This window comes from Crassostrea angulata, unplaced genomic scaffold, assembly GCF_025612915.1.
Source record: "Crassostrea angulata isolate pt1a10 unplaced genomic scaffold, ASM2561291v2 HiC_scaffold_22, whole genome shotgun sequence".
Lineage (NCBI taxonomy): Eukaryota > Metazoa > Mollusca > Bivalvia > Ostreida > Ostreidae > Magallana > Magallana angulata.
The window spans coordinates 106,324-122,124 of record NW_026441577.1 but is presented as its reverse complement, the minus strand read 5'-3'; the positions used below and the strand labels follow the sequence as shown (position 1 = coordinate 122,124).

At 31.9% G+C, this 15,801-nt stretch overlaps 1 pseudogene; it reads right to left on the bottom strand.

Moving 5' to 3' along the window:
- Positions 1–11,493: 11,493 nt before the first annotated feature.
- Positions 11,494–14,570, bottom strand: LOC128168631 (uncharacterized; annotated as a pseudogene).
- Positions 14,571–15,801: the final 1,231 nt, after the last annotated feature.

The window sequence follows — 15,801 nt, the reverse complement described above, 5'->3', positions numbered from 1 at the left end:
TTTTGTTTAAAATTTACTTAATACATTCCTATGTAAAATTTCGACCTCCCGTTGTGGTCCCATCATACCTTCGGGGGTCCTAATTTGAATTTGAATCTACATTACCTGAGAATGTTTCCACATAAGTTTCAGCTTTGCTGGTTGATTGATTTCCTAGAAGAATGTTTTTAAGGATTTACTCTATATATTCCTATGTAAAAATTCGCCTTCCCGCCGTGGTCTCACCCTACCCCGGGGAATCAGGATATTCAAAAGGTTCGCGGGTAGGTTAAGGCAACTCCGAGTTTAATGACCGTCAAAATTATGATCAATTTAAAAACTGTTTATTTTTATGAAAACAGTGCTGAATATTAATACCAAGTGAATGTGTTCACCAGGATTTTATTTTTCTACTTCGGAATCGACTCGATCTTTGAAGCTGTCGTACCATGGTATCATGTGACAGTTAAAAATAGATCACTTTTTTACCTTAACAAATAATCAAAAAGTGTAACACTACCCCGAAGTTCATTTGTATGTTTGCTACAATAATTCGATCGGCAATTAGTTTATGTTTATTAGTATTACTGCTAGAATCCTATTGTTAATCGCATAAAATAAATATTGTAAATATTTATCTTCTATAATTGCATTGAAAATACTACGTATTTTTCGTTTAAAACAACAAGCACAGGATTCTAGCAGCACTTTTCAAGTAGTTTAGGTCATATACCGTTGATATTTACCAAAGTCATCTTTCATAATATCCGGGGTAGTGTTACACCTTTGCCTTTTTTGTACAGACTGGCAGAGGAAAGGCTGGTCAAGCCATATAAATGTCATTCTGCTTACCTTATAAAACTCGCTGAATAAACAAAATACCCATGCCTGTATTATCCTGATAATATCCTAACTGACAGTTATCTAAATCTTATGTATCTGTATTGAATAAGTCTTATTTAGGCATTGTTTACACTGCATTCCGATGATTTGTCTCCCGACATGATCTTCTCTATTAAACATGCTTGTGACGTCATCAATGATAATTATACATAATAGAGAGAAATCGAAGATATATTCAGTTAGAAGAGTTTCTTGTGATATTTTATGCCTGTAGTTTTTATAATTTAAATCAGATATAAAGTTAAAATCGACAAGTTTCTGAGTAAAATATGACATCATGCTGCTTATTGTGACGTCATATTGATCAGAGGAATTTGATCGCTGAAAGTTGCCTTATCATACCCGCGTTGAATATATTATACTATACCTAAGAATGCTTCCACATAAGTTTCAGCTTTGCTTGTTGAAAGGTTTCTGAGAAGATTTTAAAAGCTTTCCTCAATATATTCCTATGTAAAAATTCGACGTCCCATCGTGGCTCCATCATAATTTTCACAACTATGAATCCAAACTACCTTAGGATGCCTCTACATAAGTTTCGGCTTTCCTGGCCAAATGTTTTTAATAAAAAAATTCACGAACATTTTCAATAATTTCTAGTTATTTTCCTTTGTAAAAGGGCGTGGTCCTTAAATGTAACAACTTTGAATCCTCCTTCCCTAATGATATTTGTGCTAAGTTTTGTAGAAATTGGCCCAGTGGCCCGTTGGAGAAGATGTTGGGAATGTGAAAAGTTTACGGACAGATGGACACACAGACAGACATAAAGACGGACGACAGACAAAATGTGATCAGAAGACCTTATTGAGCTTTCAGCAAAGATAAACTTAAAACTAGATAATTTGAAGCTGAGTGCATCTTAACTCCTCAAGAGGCTCATAAAATTGTGAACCTATTTGGAACGAAATTTAGTTGGGAGTTTGAAAACTTTGATGCAACACGATTGAAGTTAATTGAAACAAAATGTTAGCTGACTGTAGGAAAAGGCTTATGTAAAACGTGTTTAATAATTTGTTATAGTAAAGTGTCATATGTGTTTATTCATCTGAAATAGGAACATTCATTTCGGTATTTCGGTATAAAAGTGTCCAAGCATACAAACTTTATACACAATAAAGTGTAAATGATACACTTGAATGAACAATTCCAGAGAGAATTAAATGCACGTCACTTATATAATCTAAAATAGCAAAGGTAGGAAATGGATGAGAATATATTGTCAAAACTCCCTTATTTGGTTTTTTATTTCGACATCAATATGCTTGCTTTTTAATTCAAATGTTAGTGCAATGGCAAACAGTTTAAGCTTGTTCGTCAGTGATTATTATTTGAAAAAAGGTATGTCCACAGAATGTCATCTTGCGATTATCAGTTTAAAGGGGCCTAAAGTTGATCCTTTATATTATGTATCTCCAAACAAAATAATTAACTCGTAAACCAATAGTTTTGGGCATTCACAAGACCAATCTGACAAAGAGTCATACGTTTAGCTAAAGATTGTCAAACAGGACAGAGTGCATCCACAAAATACTTTGCCTTGACGAATTCAAATCGCGTAATCAAATTTTACACTTCAAATCCCGTTTGCAAAAAAATAAATCGTAAGAAAATGTGTTTAAATGGTTTAACGCTGCAACGTTACAAAAGGTATGCAATTCTTAATAATATTTTTAAGGAAAGGATCTTTTCTGGTTTTCGACTTGTCAAACGTAAATTTGATTAATTGTTCATTAAATCAAGATGAAAGTATATTAAAATAGTATATTTTACTTTCTTTTTTATTATGATACAACTTGGCATAGAAAAAGTAATCAATGTTTAGAATCTAACAAGGACTATATTTTTTGGCATAATATTGGCGTAGGAAAATATCACATGTTTTGCAATTCAGAATGGCTGCAGATTAATGAGTCTATTTTAGCATTTTAAAACAATAACATTAAGGATGACGTTTACTCAGAATGAAAAAAAATTCCACTGATGATAATGAAAAACCAACTATTGTGTGTTATAGACCTATTATTGTAGTGTTATTTTTCATTTTTTCAAAAAAGTAGGTCAATGACCTACTTTTTGAGTTAATGTCCATTGTATATTTTTGGAAAATTAAAGGAAAATCACTTAAAATTTTACACTATGATTAAGATTTTCTTAATTGTGAAAATAATACAAATTGCTCAACACTTTTGAAAATGAAATACAATTCATGAATGGCAATAACACTAAATACATACAAAGAATTAGGTTTTCCTTCACAATTTTTATAAATATTCCAGTCCGAATTTCCTCTATCACTTTTCAAATTCCTACCCATTTTTGGTCCAATTTTACAAAAAGTTGAATGATGATAATACAAAAACATTTATAGTATTAAACTACTTATATTGATCTTATTCTGTTGGCATATAATTTATATGAGGTCAATGATCAACATTTTGAGATATGGTGTCTTTTCTCGTTTTTAAGCATATTTCAATATTTTTGAATTTATGCCATACGGTTATTATAATGAATAAATGAGGAAAAACTACCAGAAAATATGCAAAATTATATAGACTAAAATATATAATCTTAACTTTAATATTAGAGTACTTCCAAAAGTGTTTTAGCAGAAAACAAAATCTGCAAAATTTAGTCCGAATTTCCTCTGTTTGACTAAAAGTCTATTTTCGTTTTGGCATAATTTCATAATATAGTAGAAATATCAAATGTTATGTCAATAATAATTCATTTCACAGATACTTTTTGTGTTTAGAACAAATTTTACTCATGACATTGAGCTTTATAACAATCCGAATTCGAGAACTCAAACCCTGAGTAAACAACACCCTTAATGTTGAATTTTTTTTTACTAATGTGAACTGATGATATGATACTTGGGTTTCAGAATATGTTTTTGAAATATGATCTGCCTATCAAATTACATTTTTCTAAACCTTTTAACGCTCCCGTTCTATACATTGATTTTTGTGAAAAAATCACTAAAATCAGTTTTCTCTCTTATTAAAGGGTCAATATATTAGCTTTTCTGTCAATTTATTTATTTATATAAAGTCTTCATTATACATAAAATTAGAAATATTTTATTATTGGAAGCATAAAAAAATAATCAAATTTTAAGAAAATTAGAGGATATACGGGCTAACCAATATCAATTTTAGTTTAAATATTTATTCCAATTTAGTAGTATAAGCTGATAGACATTCTGATATTCTATCATTTCATTGAAGAATAGAATCTTCAAATCTTAAACAAATGTCTACAGAACTTCAAAGAGCAACACTTATTTTTATCATCCTTTACGTTGAGGAAAAAGGTAGTGACCTTGACCTGACCTTTTTGTGAAAACAAAAAAGGTTAAATTTGATTAAACTGATAAGTTATTTGGTAATATGATTAGTTTAACTGTGTCAAAATTTCATGAATTTCTTATTATAAGAAGTATGTTTGACAACGAGAAGACCCCTTCCTTAAATGTATTGTTAACCATTTAATTGTATAATTTTACATGGTTCATGATAATAGTGAATTGCTACAATATTTATTTATGAACTGATTGATATGTTGTTTTTTTTAATTTGTAACCTCCCTTAAACTTCTCGAGATTAACTGTGGGGTGCTGTCTGGGAGGGGAACATACTTCACCAGCAACTTTATTAATCTGTAAATGCCTTTGCAGGGGTAGAGTAGTCCGTATAAATAGATGTAAATTGCCTAAAACGGTGTAGTCTAGTGTTGAAGATGTCGGAGGCTCAATCTAGACGGGCACTAGATAGATTTGTAATTAAGTTTTACATTATTTATTTATTTGGATTTACCGAGTGGCACTATTTATATTACCGACGTTCTTGGTAAAATTATTCCACACCAAGGACTGTTTGATAAATAATATAGTGATAGCCTTTAATTAAATGGCTATCTTTCCCCTGTTATATAAAATTAACCGGTTTGCACCTAAATATTAACCAAGGTAAAATATTTTGGTAGTTTGGTTACTTGGTTAATTACCGAGTCCACTTAAATATTTACCAATGTGGAGTCTGTGTGATTGGGTTGCCAAGTAAATCACCAAACATCACCACAACATTTTCCGAGGTGTTTCATTGATTAATAATCTATTTATTGTGTATTTTTGTTTATTAGATGAAGAATATCAAATTATTATTTTTAGATTTATAGCATGCCGACTCAATATATCGAGTATCTGGGTCGCATGCTGACTGACGTTTTTCGTACTAATTGCTTGAACATAATTATTCACCATGTTGTCTACGGACTTTTCCGTTATTCTCCCGATTAAGACAAAGAACACACGGCGGGTGTGACCGGTCAGCACAGGATGTTCACTCTTCCTAGGCACCTGATACTACCTCCGTGGCGCTCTGCTTTGAAATTGTATTTCGTTTTAAGGATTTTTTAGATGGTTGACAGTTTGTTATTTTTTTATTGTAAATAAACTGTATATGAGGTTTTTGGTCCTTCGTTGTTATTAAAACTATAAAATATATAAAATATAAATTTGGTATTTATCAATTCTGGGAAATTCATAGTTTTCGCCAGGATCAAATACCCTAGAAATAAAACTGTGTTGACGTGTTTGCCTCGCGTCATAATACTCGTAAAAGATATTTTCTATTTAAGGCGTGACTACTTACAAAGCAGCAAGATGTTTTTTAATGTCCCGAGCTTTAAATTTCATTTAGAGATAATGACATATACATTATTTTTAAATGCTTTCTGTCTAAAAAAAAAATACTGTTTGATAACAGTTTTATCAATGTACATTTATTTGTATTTCAATTCACTCTTAATCTAAAGTTCTATATGTATTCTTCCAAATTACATTTGAAATTACAATTGCTTATAAACATACTGATAAATTTTATATCTATGAAATCTACCCCCCCCCCCCCCCCCCCTCCAAAAAAAAAGGAATTAATTATATCGAAAATCTTCTTTGATGATTAAAAAAAATATGTTTACTTATAGAAATGCAAAAAAAAGTTATTTTCTCGATACGAATGCAGCTTCCTGGTTCTTAATGTTCTTTATGTTATTATTTTTACCTGCCATAGAAAAGCCGGTCAGATTAAATGTATATAGATGAATGAATTAAATGGGTTTTTTGTAGACGAATATTTCATTCTCATAGCTTTCATTTTATAGCATTTTAATCTTTAGTTAATATTTAATTTTTGACATCAATGTATTTTGTTATCAAGGTAAGTGCTGAATTTTTTGCTATTAAAATGTGCAGTCTTATATAGACGAATGAATCTATTGAAAAGAAATAGTTCTTATTGATTAAAGTGCTTACATAAGTCTATTAGTAAAATGTTTTTATTACATGTATTTTTATAATCAATGTCTTCATATAGAAACGGTTTCATCTGTTTCAGCCCATTACATCCATAAATTACTGTTAACTCCTGCCATTTTTTTTTATATGAACAGTAATTCTGTGTTCCTATTTTACAAATTGAACTATTTTCTGACCTCGTCTTCGTGATATAACTCAAATCTAATGAGCGGATAAAACACTTAATGCTCATTTGATGATTTAATGCAATTATAATATATGAAAAAATGTTATTAAAACGATGTTAATGATAACTATATAACAAATGTTGAAACAATAATACCTTGATTTAAAAAGATTTACCTTTTATTTGATAATTAATACTTTTACTGCTACTACTACTACAACTTCTTTTACTACTACAACTTATTATATTTTTTTGACAAAAGTCGATCCTCAAATTAATAGGAAAATCATAGAAATAATATGAACGAGTATATTATTAATGAACTCTTTTTAAATTAAATTTGTTGATTAAAAACAATAAAACTATCAGATCACTGTGGGCGTAACATATATTAAAAATATTTATTTTTACATACATACATTGTTGCCGGAGGACACAATTACATGTACAAGGTAAGAAGTTAAGCTTTTTAAATAATCAAATTATGACTCGCAAGACTGGCAATGCTCTCAGTACTTTGATTTATATATAATGTGGGTTAAAACGAAGGATAACTCTTTCAAACTAACTGCGCGATACATTGTTTACGGCGTTTTGTGTTTATTTAAATCAAACTTAAGGCATGTTTTGTTACTTGAAGTAAATATAAGAGACAACGATTTCTTTGAAACGACAACAATTTGCACATTTGCGCTATCCTTATGTGCAAAAAAATGAATAATTAAAAAACGATCGACAACAAGCTATATAACAGTCATATAGTAAACAAGACGATACCCTGTATGAGAAACTTTTCCAATGATATCAATGTAATATTCCATCTTTTTAAATCATTAATCTGTTATTCAAACACTAAAGCATACATATGTTTGAGTTTTCTTAACTTATGTTTACTTATTATTTACATTATAACAGAGTAGATGTAAATAAGACTGCTACAGTTTTCCCCCTTAACGGCCGCTAACGTTGGTCAAATGTGAAAAAAAGTTGCAGGCATCTAAAGTAAAAATTTTTGAAACTACTTCATATTCCTTAGAGGATGGTGAAAATTAAAATTCATATATCTTTTTTATCAGCTCTCAAAACCTTTTGAAATCTTAAGAACACCCTTAGATTAGTCCACTCTAACATATTAGCGCGTAAAAATCATAGAAAATATTTGCAAAAGTTCCTTTCTAACCGACAGCCTGCAAGACAGTGATTTTACATACTCCGGCGCTAAGCCGGGAACCGTAGTTATATATATATATATATATATATATATATATTTTAAATCTTGACCTTAAAATAGTGAAAATTACTGTACATAACTAAAGTAATGCATATAGTTACCAAAATAGTGCAAAAGGATCATCTGCAATTTCTCATAATGTCAGTTTTCATCCTTTTTTAAAAAATATACTCTACAAGTTTTGGAATAACAGAGTCAAGAACCCGCTTTGTAGAGAAAACCTGTGCCTGACCTTCAGAGTTTTTCTGAGCAAATGTAGCTCTAAGTCCATCTTCACCATCTCTGAAATATCTTGTGAACAGTCTAGACGGGACTCCCAAAACGGAGTCTTTGGCTCCATCATGCATTGCGGTAAAATGGCGTTTTTAATGTAAACAACGTGCGAGTTATGCCCCTTAGTTCTAAATAAATCTCTAAAATTGGCCAAAAACACGACAAAAATTAATTCTAAACATTCAAAAACATTTCTGAACGTTTATGTGTCATGTTAATGTCATATGTTCATAACCGTTTACTTGTATAACGTAAGATTAATTTTTAAAATGAAAAATTCACCCAAAACTTCGATCACGTACAACTAAAACTGTTTTGAAATAAATTTAACGCTTGGATATGTTTATTTATCATTGTTTGTTAAAAGTATTGTCTCATTTTAATCTTTTTCATGCTAAATTATCCAATTATCTTGAATATGTATTTTACATGGTTTTCTAACATCGCAAATGCTGCGAGTGATTATAATTGTTTTGATGATGATTATCAGTTCAATTTAAAGAGTTATTGAATCTAGAGTGACAATTTGTTTTATTTTCTGGGCTTTCAAACAACCAATCTTATTTTTTAGATACCAAAAAGATGTTTTTTAATCATCGCTAGAGCAACCAGTTTTTGTTAGTATTCGAAGCTTTTTTCGTTTACGCACTTATCAATTTGTATGTTTGGTGATTTGTAATTGTAACACAATACGAAAGAAGTAAAATTTAATGCAATTTACCTTCTATTAACGATTAAATTCCATGAAAACACAAAAATATCACTTTTTAAGCATCGTCCAAACGTCCAACTTCGAAGAGAAATAACTTTCTTAAGTGCAAATAAACCCCTATTTCGTGCAAATACGATCGATAGTAAATTATATCCTGGGTCTTTTAAAACATGTTAGAAGTCTGCCAACACATGCAGCACTTTGCAAGACGATATCCTGTTGACCCCATGTTTTCATCGAAAAATCGCCATATTTTGTACCAGTGCGCATGCGTAGACTCCCAAAACGGAGTCCAAAATGCTTGCAGAAATTCACTTCCGTTGACTCCGTTTTGGGAGTCCGTCTAGACTGGTGCAGGTGGGACAAGTTTAAGCCTGAAACTGCAATATTTTTTGCTGTATTGTGCTTCACAACACCTCTAGCAATAAAAAACATGCAATAACGTAATATATTATTTGATTTCTCGGTGCCAAAAAAAAAGGCTTTGGTGAACGGAAATTGGTGGAAAACTTAACTGTAAGACCTCAGGCCTGAAAACGTGGTCTGCTGCATCAACAAACCTATGGTCTTAACATTTTCTTTAGCATCATGGGCAGCATAGCTGGTGTTTAGTACCGCTTTTACTAGTGTCTCTTGCTTGTAATTCTGCTGTCCATAAAACGCTCTCTTGAACACACTCAGGGAGTCAATAAACCCCAAAACAACAGGAAGCAGTCTACCTGTCATATTTAAACAGTGTAACGTACTCATAAGTACAGGAAAATCAAATTTCCTACCATTATGTGCTACCAATATAACATTTGAAAAAATCTTCATCCATTCCACAAACTCCGTTAGTCCAGATATAACGCTTACTGCATCAACCTTCTTACCGTGGACAGTCATTTTTTCTAAGTCGGAATTCACTACAATGCCAGTCGTGTTCGTTGCTTCATCTGAAATGGGCACTTTTGGAAGAATATATGGATTATAAAGAGATCCTGTTTCCAATTCAACTGCTGCAAGTTGAGTGATATGTGACATCTGTCTTCCTCGTACTGAATTGAATGAAAACATTTTAATAAGTTCTACACACTTTTATTTATGTTTTGTATTTATTGTCTATATTTAAAAAAGAAGAAGGAATTTTTCATTCTCGTCTGGTTTATATAAACTTACTCAGATCAGTGGTCTCAAAATCAAATACCACAAGGGAGGGAGATCCACTAGATAATGTGATAGGTTTGAAACACAACGAGGAACAGGATCCGGTATTTGTACTATGTCAACCTCATCTTCTAATCCTATCTCTAGAAAAATGTTTTAATGTGATAAGAATGGAAACACTTCTGGTTTTATAAAACCAATGTACAATTTAAGGTAAAATATACCTGACTAATATGTGTAACCCTCAGGTGCCTGAAATGCATACTGCGTAACATTTCTTTCCTACTTCAACTGGATTCTTCTTATCTTTGATGAGAGTAGCTTGGATCTCTCCTCTGCCTGCAGACGCCGCGTTAACTGTTTTGCTGCATACTTCTTGGTAAACTTCCCAGGTGACAACCTAGCTTTTTCACTACCTTTTAAAAAAATTACAATATCAACATTATTTTTTATAGCAGTTAAATGAAAAAAATATTTTACCTTGCTGAATTTTAAACAAAATCTTTAAGAAAGTTGAAAGGTTGAAAAGTGTAAATAAAGTACCAAGTAATACCAAGCCCCCACAATTTATCATTAATACATGCACTGGAATTAACACATACAGTTTACAATGAATGTGGTCGAGATGACAGAAGTCACCTGATGCTAGATACTGAAACCAACATGATGCTAAAAAAGATTCATAAATAACAGCAAAATTATAAATTTAAACCAACCAACATTGTAAAAAATTCAACAGAAACACAAACAATAAAAGTTAATTACACAAAAATTGAACAATAAAACAAACAAAATATGCAATTATACCTTTGAAATGTACCCTCTCCCTTCATTTATGAAGGCTGCTGTCGCATATACACTAAAGTCAAGCGATAGAGTTGCCATAGTGTAGAGAATTGGGTATTCTCATGGTAACTTCTTTATTTGCATGGTCACATTGCTGACTAGAGCCGAGGTCCACATACTGGGCTACTCGTGCTGTTACTTGTCTGCAGATGCTGACGAAGTTGGTCGTTTTTCAAAGCTGTTTTATAAGGAAGACTTTTGTGGATGGACTTTTCAGAAAGATTTCGTTTAAATCCACAAAAGCGAGCAGCGTAGCAAGAATGATCCCCAAAATGATGAGGCAATATAGCTTTCAGATTCTCTTCCAAGTCGTGTTTAGTTTGATTTTTTGCAATGCATTTCTGCAGATGCACAATAACTGTTTTACTTAGTTTCACATCCTTTGTTCCATAAAGTGCGTAGAGTCTTTTTCCAATGTTCTTAATCGCATGATTTTTGTCCAATCGTTTTTTTTTATATAGTTTTTTAAATTTCACTTTGATTCTAGAAATCATTATGTTGCCTCCATCTCCTTCACGAATGTCCACAGGTGTACCTGAATCTATAAGTTCTTTTTACCCTGCATACCACTTACACTTTCCATGAGGCGGGCACTTCCAGTGTGATTGTGAACACATCTGTGTTTTCTGATTTCTTGACCTGGACGGTTTCTCTGCCACCACTTACAGGTGCCACAAGTTCTGTGAAATACAACTGTTTTTACAACATTTTTCCCGAACTTGGCTTTACTCAAAAAAAGTATGTGCTGCAAAAAAGAAAAGTATCATAATAATTATTGACCAATAAATCATGTGTTTTTAAACACCATAAAAATAGTATTACAAATGTAGAAATTTATAAATGAGATTATTCATGGTTTTGTAAAATAAAACATTCACGTGCAAATATGTGTGTTTGATTTGATCATTTTATATCTTTCAAGATTTAAGTTGTTAATGACAGAACATTTTTTTAAATACTAAACTTACAGGTGAGGCTATCAAAACCACGTTTTTTGCCATGCTGTATCTACTGCCCACGACATGACTTGGTCATAGACAGTTGACATAGTTGACATGACATAGTCTTGGTTGGGAATTTAGATACTAGTTTTTTCTTGCACTTCAGAGACTGCTGTTGTGAAGGCTTACAGGGAGGTCTTTTCTTTAACTAAGCTCTACCTTTAAATATGTCCTTCACTGTACTAAAGAATAGTGTTATTCAGGTTTTTTAATACTAACTAGACTTTGACCCGTGCGTGCACGGGTTGACATTGCATATCGGACATTTACGAAATAGATACATCGACACACCGTATTATTGACATTTTCGTACCAAGGCTATAAGCCTACAATAATGCTATTAAATTCACTACACTTTCCTTAGTTTGAATAATCTAACTGTGTCTCGGGAAAGGCCATCACCACAGTTAGAATGCCTTCCATATACCCCGTAATGTAGCAGAAAATTGCAGATTCACTCCGGAACGATTATGGAGAGAATCAATGAAGTTGCCATGAAAATAACAGTCAAATTCATCATAATAAACCTTATTGAGACTGTAAATACCTTTTATTTAAAAATTTTGATCCATATAATGGAAGAATTGAATACTTTTTCAACAACGTACACGTATTTTCTTTCCTACAGAGACAATACACGGAACGCATTATATCGTAAAACTGGGTCTGTAGGACATTATTCATTTTTACGATAAAACATATTCTATATCACTCTCCTTAGAAATAGAATTTTTGTTTACATCTAATCGAATATTTTTTGTCATCACGAAGAAAAAAGTTAGCACTTAGTTGAAATGTATATTTGTTATTTTATATTTCTCTCATAAGAAATCATTAATATATATGAACAAAATATAAAGCACATTTCCAATGAAAATTTATCCGTATTTGTATTATCTTTTCTGAGTTTATTCATGCAAATATGATATTGTGGAAACATAAACTAAAGATCCCGTTAGCGTAAATGTATTGCGCAAGCGCAAGATTGTAAAATCCAAAAAATCCAGATGATTCCGGGATTTTTTAAGGAATTTTCGTTGATTATTAATTAGCGAAGCTTATCTGAGAAAAAATAAAAACAAATTGGTAATCTTCAAGTACCAATGACGTTTAGAATATAAAAAAACAAAAGATAGTATTCTTCCGATTTCCAAAAATTCGAGTCTATTATTTTAATATAGTAGTATAGATAGGCTTTTAAGAAAAATAAATCACACCAAATTTTATAGGACCATACTGTTTAAAACTAAAAGTTGTTTTTTTAGAATTCTACCTTGATGAACTGGGTATGCAAGTTCCATCCTTTAAAAATTCAGGTGACTGTAATGCAGCAAATTCTCAGCACACTAGCTTCCAGAAATAAAAACATTATTTTAATTTTTCATATTTTTTTTAATCCGGTTCCCAGACTTCAAGCACTTGAATTAACAACCACTTCGGACTTCTAAACAATCATGTACATGCTTCATTTTTTAAAATAAGATATTTTCTAAACAATGACAGAAACTCAATAACTGTACAAGAACTTGTTACATTGTCACAAATTAATGTCAAACTTTACACTTGGAGATGCATCATGAAAAAGACTGACACCTAAGCCCTCGATTTCCTCTCCCATTCCTTCTTGTGCTTTCTTTGACTTCTCATTACCCACATCTCTAATAAAAAAAAATGTACAAAATAATCAGGTTTAAAATATGACTCCAACTATAAATTTTATAAAACATTGCAAATCACACAATGTTATATGATTTTTCAAAATAACAAAGAGTATTTCTTACTCCATCTCAAATTCAAAAGAATCTTTTGCTGCCTTGGACATAGATGACTTGGCTATTGATTCAACAAAGTTCCCTGCTCTTCTCTAAATCATCTTCAAGTGTTTCTGACTAATAGGCTGCAATTTAGTGCAGCTAAAACATTAATTAGTACTCTATCTTGACCACCTTAAAGCTGAACACCGCTCGTAAATAGGCACCGTCACACAGATACCTGGTATATAAACCCTTCGATTTCGTTACACCCGATTGCACACCTGAACCTCGTGGCCGACATGTAGTATTCCTTTCGTGGTCTTTAGATTTTATACATTTTTTCTTATCTTATGTTCATTTTCTGTTCGTAAATAATGCATTGACCAATTTATTTGATGTTAGTATTCTCCTGGCTTCAAAAAGGTGCGTAAAATTTGATAATTTCATCGCGACCGAGTAACACGGCGAGGCAACATGTACGTCCACACAGGTGAGACCTCTACAGCGAAGTGAACTGTTTAGAGGTCTGTCCCTTATATAAGGGTTGTAGAGACAGCAGTGATTAAAGAGAAATATGGCGGACAGTGCCTATTTACGAGCGGTGTTCAGCTTTAACTGTCAACAATAGCTGGAAAAATTATACAATGTATTTAACAATGTGTTTTGAAATTAGTGTGTAGGAAGTCAATTATGTTCATCTTCTAACAGCAGATTAACCATAAAATTATAGTAACATGGTAACAGGATACAGAACAATCTAAAAAAGATAAAAATGTTTATGCATTTGTATGTATGTGTTTGTAAATATCATTTACCTGTTCCAAGTTTTCAATTGACAGCAAATCAGGGCATGCCTATTTTTTTTTAATACAGTGGGTGCTACCATAGGGTACTCTGTTGACGTAGTTACAGTCATTTTTGCTGCATTTAACGTATAAATAACCACCGATACCTTTCTGGAGTTCTCCTAAAACGCTGTTGTAGGTCAAAGCTACCGGTTAGAGGCGACAGGCCTCACAGTGTCTTAGATTTGAAAGTAGAACACCAAACTCAACAATTCGTCTACCTTCCTTCCAAATGTCGTCTCTTTCGGCATGTTCCGGCTGATCCGTTCTTGATACGTTCGCAGAAGTATAAGAATGTTCATTTCTCATATAACGTGGGACAAATACAACTCTTTTTTTTATTTGCGTCAAACCGGCCTTTTTTATCCATCGTCTTCTCTATCGGAGCAGCCATGTGTTTACATCAAGAACAGTTACTCTACGACTTCCGGTTTACAAGAACGATAACTCTTACATCTTCAGAAGGTTACCGATGTTTCAACCATCGGTAATTTTCGGGATTTTAACAGAGAGAAAGCTATTAGTGATCGAAATCCCTATCATAATATTTCAATAGAAATAATTTTAATGAAATGCATTTCAAAATATTTAATAGTGTTTGTATAGTGGTTGCAAATTATTTCTCAGTAATAAACTTTATAATCAACCACTAGTTAAGTAATTTATTTCAAAGTTGTCGTTATAAAATTCATCACCAACCACTATTGAAATAATATATTTCAAAAGTAGTCGTAAAAAAAGTACATCTCCAACCACTATTAAAATAATTTATCTCGATAGTGATATCTAAATTATAACAACATGTTCTATTAATGAGTTTTTATTATACAGCTTTTTTTTTTCTTCTTTTTTTTTTTAAAGGTCTGGCAATTTAAAAGGTATTTACTCTTGTAAAAATAATAATTTTCATAGAACTTGACATATCTATCGAAAGAGAAAGGTAAAGAAAAAATATGAAAACAATTCTATATGTTAATCTGCGAGAATTGGTTATTTCTACACAACAGTAAAATAGTAACATAAGTACATTTCATAGTCTCGATTATTATTACCGTAAAATATGCAAGTCTTTTATACCATAATTGTGTTGTCACAATCAATATTGGATTTGTTCTTCAAGGAGCCCCATTGCTCTGGACACTTAAACCAGTGTTGCTATATAAGGGGTGTAGAGTTTGTTTCGGGCAGCCCACGTTTTCACGGTACCAGGTGTGGTTCAGTCTGACAGGTCCATGGAAGAGTAGTTTTTAAGTTCGTGGTAACTGAATCTCCAGTCAGGGTATAAATAATATCTGGAAATAATATTCTGCTAAAAGTTAACATTAAACTACTGTTGTATTTCTATTTGTCAGCGTGTTTGAATGGTATACTTTATTTCAAGTTTAAGTAATAATGTCATGTTATATGTTAGTTTACGTGGTTTCAATTTTGCTGTGAGAACCGGTGTTGTTTATTGAAGCTGTGCCTATGTGTACTAGTTGTAATTTGCTTTAGCGTTTTGTACTTTGTAAGACAGGCTTTTGGTGTCGTTTTTTTTATTACATTTTGTCAAATTTGTTGAAGATGTTTTTTCCCCCGGTGTTTCCCCACTAGTGAAACTCTATGTGGCGATATAGTTTTGTCGA